At 41.3% G+C, this 12,430-nt stretch overlaps 1 protein-coding gene across 2 annotated transcripts in view; it reads left to right on the forward strand.

Annotated features, from left to right (window-relative positions):
- The window catches only part of SESN3 (sestrin 3), a 45,572-nt gene that overhangs the window by 11,065 nt on the left and 22,077 nt on the right, over positions 1-12,430 (forward strand). The gene's annotated exons all lie outside the window — the stretch shown is intronic.

Consider the following 12,430-nt stretch of genomic DNA (forward strand, 5'->3'; position numbering starts at 1 on the left):
TTTTATTCCAGCAATTGAAAACTTGTCTTGCTTCTATGCCAGTGCTTGACAAGTAGTTAGGAGGAAAGGTGTGTTAGTTGAAAAAGTCAGCTTAATGTAATTAAAGGTTGAAGGAGCCTGCAGCCAGCATTGTAGTTCTTCAGAAGAGATGGAACTTGAGGCTCTTCCACCTGGGCAGAGTCCAAGTGACAGGAGAGCAGGCTGCAGCTTGGAGAGTATGCTGGGAACTTCTTTCACACATGGCTTAGAAAAACAAAGGGGGAGTGGAGGTGGAGGGAGGGTCTCCCTCCGTGCCCCTGCTCTTGAGGTCACTTAATGCAAAAGGTATTAGATAAAGGTGTAGTTCCTTGACCTATTTATCCAACAGAAACTTGCTGTACCAGCAGAAGCAGTTTGGCTATCCAGGGCTGCTGCTGTTTTGTATAGGGACACTCCTTAGAGTTAAGCTGTGCTTCATGAATACATACAGGCAGCATCCAACCATCCAGCATGATTAATTTGTCCTGTTTGAGGAGGTAGGCCTATGGTGTCAGCTCTTGTTTCCCAGAAAAGTTGAACAAAATATATTCACGGCCTAACCTCTGTCTGTATAGAGGTAAGGCTGTTTCAAGTAAAGGCTGTGAATGTGTCTCTTAGAAGCTGGGCTTACTCTGATGGAAGGGTCTCCTTTTGGGTTTGGTGACTTCATTAAGAAAAAGAACAAGTCAACGGGAGGGCAGTGGAGAACCTTATTAGGCAGTGCATGTTAATTACTGTTCCATAGCTACAGAAGTGTTCATTCAAGCAAGGTATAAAATAAGTGCATTTATGATTTCTTTATTACTTTTTGTAGAGTCGTCAAGTCACCAAACTACAGCAAAAGCCCTCTTAGTAAAAGTGTAGGCAGTAATCTGAAAAAATACTAGTAGAGGTTGGAGGTAAATCTGACTTTCTGTCAATCTGCTGGCCTGGGTGGCTGGACAGAGCAGGAGAAGCTGCTCTGTCTCTGGACAAGTATCTGTATTTAMATGCAATAAATCCTCTCTAACAGTTAGGAGCCTTCATGTTTGAAWATCAGCATCTCTTTTATGCTCCGTCATGGAAATACATTTGTATCTTAGGCTTTTGCTTCCACCAGCTCAGCTACATGAAGTCAGTGTGTTTTGGAGATTGTATCTCACTAATGACTCACTTTGGTAAGATGTAGCTTAAGATGCAAAATGTTCTTAAAAAAAAAAAAATGAAGAGAGGGGAAGAAACTGCCTGACTGCAAGTATTCTTCTGGTTGTTTCAGCCAGTCGGTGGCTTATGAATGTGCTACTGAGATGAAGCCTTTCCCTGTCTGTCTCTCACCCAGACTCTCCCAAACTAATTGAATGTAAAGCAGTTTGTATGTCAGCTCCTAGCTCATTGTAAAACAGCCTCCTGCTTTTGCAAACAAGACTCCATGGAGAAATAATTTGCTCCAATTGGTAATCATTTTAGGATTTCCTATTTGAAAAATCAAAAGGGCTCACTCATGGTTTTCCATCTGTGGCCCTAGCACCTATAAGATTTTTCTGGACTTCTTTCAAGAAGACTGTGTAAGAAGACTTACTTCAGTAAACTCAGAGGCATGGTGTGGATGCCACSTCCTTCTGAAAAATGCTTACAAATCAACTAATCAAAAGAGTCTTAAACTCCTGGCTTAGACAGCRAGGCGCTCGCTCTTGGAAATTGTACCTTTAGGCTAGAGGTAAAGCGTGTTAGTCAGGGAGATTTTATTTTTTGTCTGGCACATTCTCCCTATTTGAGTCATCAACCAAAGAGAGATGGAAAAAAAGTGCTTCTCTTAAAGCAGGAGGATATTGCTCCTTTTGGATGTCCAGGAGGAGTATCTCTTCCCAGGCAGAGCTAGCAGAAGATCATCAGTGGGCCTTACATTATGTGAACTGTTGCAAAGATGGTCAGTGATCATCAGTTGAACATAAACATTTGTCCAAGAAACTTGTGCTAAGGGGGCTTCTCATTTTCTTTTAAAGGCTTTTCAATGGATTAACTTAAAAWTTCACGGAACATTAGCCACAAATTTTGTTTGCTATACATTAGAAACCTTATAATATTATTAAATTTTGACATTGTTTTGAATATTCACACCAACAGCTTAGTTAAAGTTCTTCATGGTGAGGTGGCATAGCCAGTATGTGCTTATATTCTTCCTGTTAGATTCCATCTATCTTTACAAACATCATCTACCCATCAGGTGAGTAGGGAGGGTTCATAAGGATATTGTCATTATGTTTTAATGCTTAGGCATTTTTTCCTTCACCTTTTTCAAATCTAAATTGAGGGAATTTCTGATGATGTGCATTCAGAAAAGGGGAGTAATAACACCGGTTTCCTAAAACCAGTGTTAATAAAGAATTGCASTGTAATGTACTTGAGACTATGAAGTAAATTATATGATGCCATGTGTGTTGAACAGGCAATGTAAGAATGTGCTCACTCAGGCACTAAAGTACTCCATAACATGGCCTGCATCTTCTACACTAGTATAGTACAATACTTATTTTTATAATGCTCCAGTTTAGCTAAAATACCTCCTTGCTTGGGGGATGTCAATTCCTATCTCTATCAGAAAATAGGTTCCATTTTTTAATAGGACTTACAAAATAAGTAGTATTCTTGAACCAATCTGTTGCAGGTATATGGTAGCGTTGGGGCAGATTTAGTGGGTCAGATTGAAACTCAGTGTCTGGTCTCTGACAGTGGCCAAGGGGAGATACAGAAGAAAGAAGACACAAAATGGAGCAGTGTGTTATGCACTCCCACAGCACTGTCTCCCAGGCTCCAAGTATTTGCCATTTGAAAACTTCCTGAGCTGGAGGTTGAATTCTCCATATTTAATAACCATTCCTGTATTTATCTTTTATGAACTTGAACACTTTGCTTTTAAACACAGATTTTTTTGTCCATAATATTTTACAGCAAGGATTTCAACAGCATAGTTGCACATTGTGGAAAAGGCTAAGTACCTCTGCTTGAGCTTGTCGCCTGTTGGTTCCTAATCCTTTTATTGGAGGTGGTAAAAGCACACTATGCATGGACTRTAACAGCGAGGAGGCAATCAATTAAAATTATTTGATGTGCTTGTGACAGCAACCTCTGCAGTTCAGAGCTGTTTTCCAAGACTCAGGCTACTGTGTTTCACAATCCTMTATGAAAAGATGGCAGAAAACTAGCTGGGAGAGCTCCAGTACTGAGCAGAGCGTGTTTCCCTCTTTAATCTGTGTGAAAGGATTTTGTATTCTGAATTTTGGCAAGCTGCTTCYATGATGTTTAAGATAGTTCCTGCACACTGAGTCAAAATAACTGCTGTGATCATTTGGTACATAAAATGTGTGGGAAAAGCAATTTGAAAACCCATGCCTGTGCCATTTGCTTGACTTTCTTATGTCTTTGAATAGAATTTGGTTTTATGGAGTACTTGGTAAGTGAAAGGTGCTTGGGAGCATATGACTGCAGCAGCGTTTACTACTGAGCAAATAGATGGTGTCCTAGAAGCTTTTATCGAGCTGAAAACACAAGGACACAGACTTATCAAAAGGGAGTTTTGGCAGGGACAGAGGCTGAGTTTATTTCTGGAGTGTGGGGCTTCAGCTCAGTACCTGATCCCTGAAATGCAGTGGAGAAGTACCCGTGATGTGCTCCAGGTAGTGAAATGTGCCTCTGCAGCARGTTTGCTGCTCTTCTGATAAAATGCAGACTTCCCACTTCCATGTCCTGGTTCAATGGCCAATCAAGGGAGCAGGCAGAGTGCATCTCCTGCTGAATTTTAGAAGAACAGCTACAAGAAGAGTAAGCTGTACAGCAACATTGCAGGGTGAAAAGTAGTGGAAATGCCTGGGAAGCTGGACTGTATGATGTGAAATCTCATAGTTACAGGTCAAACAGGTTTTTACATTGGAAAAGTCCTCAATCTTTGCCTCCTTGAGTTAAACTCTGTGGTGGATTTCCACGACACTTGGCTTGGGAAGATTTTTCAGTGTTTGGTAGTTTGTAAACAKGTAGTGTTTTATATTAGTCACAAACATTGCTTGACTAATCCCTCAGGCAACAAAATACTTTGTGTGGCCACGAGAGCAGTGCAGCCTTGTTGCTTCTGATAGATAGATAGTCTATCTATCATGCAAGTAAGTTGAAGCTGGAAGGAAACAATTCTAGTGAGCTGGTGCAGAGGTCAGAGCCCAACTTCCTCCCCTGCAGCTGTGGGGGACTCGAATGCTAATCAGAGGAGGATATTGTTATTATTTTTTCCATTAAAGTGTGAAGGTAGGKATCCATACTTGCTGTGAGCATACCTCTTTATGGTAGTGTTCACTCAGAGCTGTCAAGCTTCGTCTTTTCAAGTGGAAACTCAGCAATGGCTGACTTAACATTTGTCTGGTTTCTCAAGCTGATTTTGCAGCAGAGCTTCGTGTGCCTGCCTCACTTAGGAACTGTTAACCAAGGACTTCTTCAAAACCCCTGACCCAAGGACTTCTTTAAAGCTGGCTTGTAGACGAGCAGCAGTTGTGCTTGCAACTGCAGTGCAGGCATAACCTTGAGAGTCTTACCTTGGTAAAAGTCCAAATCTTAATGTTTTAGGGCATACTGTGCCTAAAATGTCTCTCTGTGCTTTGCCATAATGAATGTAATGCCAGTAACAAAGAGGAGAGATGAGAGAATGCAGCCTTGATGACTGTCCCTGGTTAAAAATACACCCAGTCTGTTTTTATAGTAACATGCTGTTAAATGCATCATCATTTCTATAAGCCCTTGGTGTGATGATGGTCTCTGCTGAAACACTGTAGCACTTGGGGATTTTCGAGCGTGAATTGCCATGGAGTCCTTTCAAGACTTTCTTWAAAAAATTGTGAGGAGTATTGTGCAGTGTACAGTCCTTACGTTAATCTAGTGTTTCAATCATTCAGCCTCTTTGAAATACTTGAAAAAATCAAAACCAAGCAACAAAAAAACACCACACCCCAAGCCACTTTCTTAACAGTAGGAGSATGCCATTATGCATTTACAGTATGGATGAATACCATTCTATTTTGCTTGCTTACAAGGCATGTCTTTTTATACAATACTTCTGTTAAAAATTCGGTAGAGCATTCTTGGGAGACAGTTCTGCCAGAGRTACATGATGCATTTGCATAACCCCAGGGGTCTTTCTCTCTTTTTGTTTTTTAATCTCCAATTGGCAGTATGCCAAATAAATCAAATGTGTGTGTGTTTATGAATTGAAGTATTTAACCATTCAATTACTGTGTTGTAAAGAGGCTGTGCTCTCAGTCGTTAATTTAGGTATTAATTCAAGACTGTCAAAGCAGCTGCTGTTCTGTCTGCACTTTGTAGCAAACGTTTGTTTTACCTGTTGGCAGCRTTGTGCTGYGCGGATCRAGTGGGGAAGTGGCTGTGGTCTCTYCRTAGGAGGAGGAGGCCACACACACGACCACAGTCACTGTCCCTGCCCACACTGAGCCTGCAGCCTCCTGGGCACATGGGACCCTTCTGGCACGGCAAAGCCAGGCTTGGTTACATGGGCTGTGTTCAGGCAGGACAAGGCAGCTCTCTGCATGGAGGCAGCGGATTAAAGGATGTGCTGTGCTGCTTCAGAGAGTCTTCCTTGATGTGCAGTGCTCCTGTTTGGGCTGATGAGGAGGCAGATTAACTCAGTGCAGTTTTGCCATCTTAATGGCTAAAGGCTATGTTCTCCAAACTAGATAATACTGGTCTGTCTCAGTGTGTCAGATGTGAGCTAAAGCTGAAGGTGGAARGGAGCCAAGGTACAGATAAAACAAGTCCCAGCTAAAACCACTGAAGTTTTTGCACTCTAACTTTTGCTCTTAATATCTCTTTCTGTTGAAACACAGAACATGCTCTTCTGCTGTGCTTGTATCTGTAGATAGTCACTCACAAGGTCTTCTGTCCTGAGTGCATTTCTTGGGGAACTCACAAACTCCACTGTTAGCTGTTGGGTGTGCAGGGAGGGAAGGAGGTGAAGTTCTCCATGGATGGGTGAGAGAAGCGTTGTTTGTCTCCTTTTTCCATTTTCCCCATTCTTTTGGTTGGGGTTTTTTGTTTCATTTTTTGAGAGTATTTTGGAAGGCTGAAGTAGACGAGAAGACCATTTGTTGTCTGCTGGTGGTATGTGTCTTGCTGGTCTTCAGACCAATGCCTGGTTAGCCATGAAGTCCTGTGGTGGAAATTCAGACTTTTCCGTGACACAGTTGATCTCATCCTGAGTTAGACATCACCTTCCTTTTTTCAGTTTTAACCAGCATCCAGTTGGCTAACTCTGATGTGGGTGTCTGCGTTTGGTCAGTTAGGTTTCATCTTTGGTATCTCATAATGATTGAATAAGAAGTCAGATTTTGAGATTTGGCTTGAATTAAATGGACGTGACTCTCAAGCAACAAGGAAGTAGAAAATGTAGCTGTTTGTCTCATCCTTTTTGCATGTTAATAATCAATCTTTAGGTTTGACTTGGCACCATTAGTTGAACAAATTTTCTYGTGAAGGTCTTCCCATTTTTCTAATCAGGAGCCTCAGCCTTCCTTACACAGCTACATGTACTCTGAACCTCAATCAATATTAAGGTTTGTCTTTTACTTGATACATTTAGGTCTATTCTGACCAAAAAAAACCTGTGCAAAATATAGTTCAGGTTCCTTAAATAAAGAATTGTTTTTCAGCATACGTGTTGCTCTGACTTTTGACTTGCAGTTCTTGTCTGTCTGCTCCCAGTTGCAGTTGGTTTTGGTTCAGAAAAATTATCCCCAGGATAAGGAGAATGATATAACAGTGGGAGTAGTAAGGATGCAAATGTAGGCTTGCTTATGGAAAAGGTGATAGGCTTTTCTGCCAGTAACTTCGTGTTCACTTCCAAGTTTTTCTCCTGTAAGTAGCAAGTATCCTGAAAGTACTGGAKATCTTTCAGAGATCAAGGAATCATTGTGGGACTTCTGCTGCCTGAACCATCCATCTTGGGTTGGGTAGAAATTGCTGACCTTTGGTTTCTAATTAGTGTGGATTGTGTTCTTAATAGCTGGTGGAGGGATGGGAACTTGGGATAGGCTTCCTTTTATTGTGTGAAATCCAAAAGGGCTGTAACCTGTWACCAGAGCAGAAGCTCTCCACCAATTGTACTACCCTGGCTCTCTTCCCAGCTCTTTGCACCACTTCATCAGCTGTGAGGCACAAAGATGCCAAATTCTTAATGTTAAAAGTTACTGTTTTAAGTATTTTGAAATGCTGTTCTTCCATAAAAAAGGGAGATTTCCTGCTGTTCAACTTCCTCTGCTAATTTTCATCTTTATGGCTTAGTTTGCATTTTTGGAGTTGGACAGTCTGTTAAGAGGAAGAAACAGTTGCAAAATCAYTTGAAACACCCCTTACAAATGACTGTAGGCTAGGACTTTTGCTTTGTGAACTCTTAACATTTGGACATTGTTTGTTCTGAACATTTCTTTTATTGCTTCTGGAGTTATATCCTGGGTTTAATTATAGGAACAGGTCAGCTGTAAGGAGGAGTTCTGCACTGTCAGCAAATAAAGTGCTGTGCATCATTCAAATCATTGCTGTTCACATTTTTGTCTTCTGGCTTTTCTTTTTGTACAGAAATTGTTTTGAATAACAGGACACCAAGGTTTACCCTTCAAATGTGTATCTAAATTTTTGAAGTTGCAGTGCAAACKTCATGTGAGATGAATTGCAGATATGTTCTGAAGCTGGAAAAAATCCTAGTTTTATTACATTAGATACCATCAACAGATTTTTTTTCTTTTATAAATGATGCATCAATAAATGGTTGTCAGTAAATGTCAAAATTTCACAGCTTTGATGAATATACKTCTTTGTTCTTGTCAATCAGAGTCTCCCAGGAGTACTGACATGTGAAGACAGGTAAACTGTGACTATTTAATCTAAAATGAGTTTTTGATTTAGTGAGCAAGACTATGTGTAGTTTTAAAACTGTTATRTTAATCCTCTGCAAACTTACAGCAAATAACCAAGTTATCATCTGAAATGAGCTGGATGCATCCTAAACTTCTGCCACATTTCTAAACTGCTCTTCCTCTGCCAAAGTTGGRTGGCTAAATTAAAATGCAACTTGGCATGCACAGAAATAAACAAAATCCCTTCTGCATCCTAAGGAAGARTTTGAATAAAAGTAGATGCTAATACACAGCCAGTGTTCAGATAACTTTTTTTTTTAATGCTTTCTTCTGTTTTCAGCGAGGATGAAATAAGCAGATGGTCCAGTATGACTGTATGACTAAACTTGTGTTACAATTTACTGAAACTCAGAGCATTTGTCTCTGATTAGAGCCAGTGGAGGTAGAGCCTGTTCCAAGATCCAAGAAGCAAAAGTGAAAATGTGTTCAGTAAGCAACAGTGGGAGTAGGAGAAACCAGACTGTAGGTAGGGTTTTGAACAGCAGCAGCAGCAAATAATGCTGCTTGTAATGTGAACTAAAATTCAAGGCATTTGTGTCTGTCAGCTGAAGACCAGACGTGGGCTCCATAACATTAAGTCTGTGAGATTGGACTAGTGTATTTTGARTTTGAAGAACTGTAAGATAATGCTGAGACTGGGGAAAAAGGATTCCTTTGGGAAGATTCAGCCCCAGACAGGGAATCCTAAATCCAGTTCTCCACTCCCACCCAGTGACAGACTTGACTGAGATTATTACTGCAGATGATAATGTGTATTTTAAAGAGATAGACCACTGAATTTAAATAACAAAGATTCTTATAAATGCTAGATGGTAGCAAAATTGCTTGTAGAATAATACAAAAAAGAAGTGTAAAAAATAATAAGTATACTCATTACCTTCCCCCCAAAAAACATTTCTGCTTGTTAGGAAAAAGGGGTTGTTCCTCAGGGGAAGCTAATTTTGGGATGCCCTTCGGATTCATAGTTGATCTGGTGCTGTTTATTATYCTGATGTCTTGACACTGGTGGCAGGTGTTGTGCGAGTGGAGGCTCTGAGACCCTTCATGAGTGTTTCCCAGGAACCTGCACTGCTCTGGGAGTTTGCAGGGACACAAGTGGCAGTGTTGCCATGGCTCACAAAATTCCCTTTTGTATGTTTCTCCCCTGTGATTTTTCCCCCACCCCATTGAAGTATGATCACCTCAATGTCCAGTGCAGGATGAATTAGATTTTATAYACCACGTGTGTAAGAAGCCCCCATGCACCTGTAGCAGTGCAACCCCTTGCTCCTTACCTGTGTTCTTCTGCATGCACAGATATTCAGAAGTGCTTCCTAAAGCAGCTGTTTGATCAGCCCCACCAGCTAGYGCTTCCATTCTCAAACAAAACAGCCTCCTTTCATAGCTTGCTAAAAATAGCCATTTCTTTAAAGCCTGAGGCCATGGTGATTCATGTGGTGGTGAAGAGGAAGAAAGGTTATTTCTTTTGCTTTAGGCTTTGTGAGGAAAGCCGCTGTGCTATGCCAGAGCCAGCTGGGCTCATGTTTTCTCCCACTTGGACTTCATGGCTGTGTCACCAACCCCAGGGGCTCTGGCAATCCTTGCTCTGCCACAGCAGCCGGGCAGYACTTTGAGATGCAGGTGCCACATCCCAGTGCCCATCTTGGTTCTGGARGGAATGGTATGCAGTCCCTGCCACAACTGAAAATAAACCCGTGAGATAGCAAATTGCAGATTTGTGTCTGTGGGTTTGCACAGAGCTCGCCCAAGGATGAAGGTCTATCCTGCAGTTTATAGGTGAGTAAAGGGGAAATGCTTCTACTTTGTCACCATTCAAATTCCTGATGAAGCTCCTGACACTATGCAAGTGCAGTTTGAGGACAGAAAGAAGTCACAGGTGGAGCTTAGGTAGGATTTTTCATGGATTCCTGCGTCAGCTCTCCCRTGCTCTGCAGAGGTCTCGTTCTGTCTGATGCCGCAGTGTGTTGCTAATAAACCTGCTCCGAGGCTCTGGCTTGCAGCAGCCCCTCTCTCAGGAACATGCTCTGGTGCACCTTTTTCTGCTTTGAAGCCCTTCATCATCTCATTCCTTCTGAGGAAACAGCCCTCARAAAGGCCCTAGTCTTAATATAAATGGAAATTTTTCATACCCTGGCAATGTGTTTCTGGAGGAGAAAATGACTGGTAGATGTGCGTACAGCATTTTAGTTGCTGAGCAACCTGTTTCTTGCTTCAGCCTCTTAGCAWAAAAATCCTATCTCAAATAAGATACTTGGGACCCTGACTGACTTAAGTGATAGCTAGAGTAACCTGCAAGGCCTACTTGGACAGGAAAACAAAATGGCTTTATTGAAAAACAAGATGCTTTGCAAGAACTTACACCGTAAAGGATCATATATCTGCAGTGTTGCTTTCTAATTCCCATGCACTRTTTTTTATGTTTGGGTTCTTGGGTAGACCTTAAATCACTGCTCTAGATAAAGCATGCCCAGAAGCAATGGTTCTTATCTGTAGCTCAACAAAGCCAACATTATCTTTCTCAATGCTTGTAAACTTCACATGTTTTTATTAATAGCATCCTGAGAACTTGTGCAACCAGATGATGTTTGCTCCTTTTCTCCTCACAAGCTTGTTTTAACCAGTTTTAATAAAATAAAAGCTTTGGCAGGAAGGGAAAATAATCTTTCTTGTTGATGGAAGGGAAGAGTATGCACTTCTAATATAAAAAAATACCAGTTCCCTGGAAGTGTGCAGGGATAAGTCTCATCAACTTGAATGATCATGTTTCGGCTTTTTGGGTTTTGTTCTTGTTTTAGTTGTTTGTCCTTTTTTYTTTTTTCCAGGCTTGTTTTATTTTTAGAACTGCCACCACCCAAAAGGAGCTGGACTTTGTTCTTTTTGTAGTAGATTTAACACACATTTTTCATGTCTGACTATCTCCTTGGCTTTCTGTCATTATTCACAGAAATTAATTGTTGATACTTGCCTATATTCGTTCACCCAAGTCCCGTTTCCTCCTTTCCTCAGCAGTAGCTTATCTGCAGGCTCAAAGGAGTCATTGCAGTCACAGAATGGGAAAACAGGGGAATGGAGCCCCTGGAATGGAAGCAACACAGGGACTTTTTTTGCCATGGTCTCACCTCAAGGACCAGCTTTGAAGAACGTGAAGAAAGTACAGATCAGAGAGCAGGATGGAGAAGGTTCAGCTCTGGTTTTAGACCTGTGCTCCAGCGTGAGCTAACAGTGTTCAGCTATCCAAGTTCTGTCACTCACACAAGCTGCTTCCTCCTGATTATTCAGTGTGAAATCAAGGTTCTAAACTTAATTTCCAGATAACCTTCATAAAACAAGTAAAATCCAAGCTTGGATCCAAACTTGGAAAACATTTTTTTAATGTTGGCAGGAATGAATGACTGACTGTTGGCAAGACTGTGTATTTGAAGGCAGAAGATGTCTTTCTGTGCCTTGTGTAGCTGTGTTAGGGAGGAGTTGCATCTGCAGATACCATTTCTTCTTACTTTTGATTGGGTACTTTTTATACATGAGAAGTATTTTACAGGATTTTTGGGACTGTGACAATAGGCAGCAAATGGAGTAGGTTGTGTCCTGGCTGCTGGGCTTCATGTGGTTCATCTAGCTTAWTTCTGCATCTTTTAGCAGCTAATTGTTCCGAAGTCACAAATTCAATTGTCCTGCTAGAGTTTGCTTTGGAACATCTTTCCTGAATAATCATTGCTGATTTTTGCATGTTATTTCTTAATCTAATTTAGAARGGACAGGATGTTTTTAAGAATCGGGACAATAGTTACGCAGCTCAGTGGCTTAATTTTCCTGTGTGGAAATCAGTGGCACATCCATTATGTGACTGGCACTGCTGTTTGTGCACACAGCAGTTAAGCTTAAAGCCCCCTGGTAGAGGTATTTAAGGATCATTTGTTATGGAAAACTTCAGACTTTTATGTCAGGGGCATGAAATACTTAGTATGCAAATCCAATACTGCTGTTTATGGATAACATATTAAGAGTCACCARCGCTGTGGTTGCAATTAGGGACTTTGAGACAAGTGTGCAGCCACCCAGATAGGTGGAAAATAACCATAAAGAGGAAAAGAAGAAAAGACAAGAAGCAACTGCTTTAAATTATTACAAGGGAAATTCAGGTTAGACATTAGGAAAACTTTAACAATGTGAGGAGTTAGTCACTGAAATAAATGACCCATGGAGAYGAAGGAACCTGCAGGAGGATTGGACCAGCAGTGGTCAGGAATGACGTGGGCAGTGCTGGTCCTGCCCTTGATGAGTCGGAGGAGCAGGCAGCTTCCCCAGGTCCCCTCCARTCCTATGGCTGGCAACACAGTTTATCTTAGTCCAGTTTCTTATCCCTAATAAATAAAAAAAAAAGTCCTCTGGCTCTTGTTGCGCTATCAGCTTGTTCTGTACTAAATATATCCTCCTGCCTTGTGGCTGGGGTTTGCACACCAAGCTTGTGG

Source organism: Malurus melanocephalus, unplaced genomic scaffold, assembly GCF_030028575.1.
Source record: "Malurus melanocephalus ecotype Western Australia unplaced genomic scaffold, MMel_1.1 scaffold_213, whole genome shotgun sequence".
NCBI classification, from domain to species: Eukaryota; Metazoa; Chordata; class Aves; order Passeriformes; family Maluridae; genus Malurus; species Malurus melanocephalus.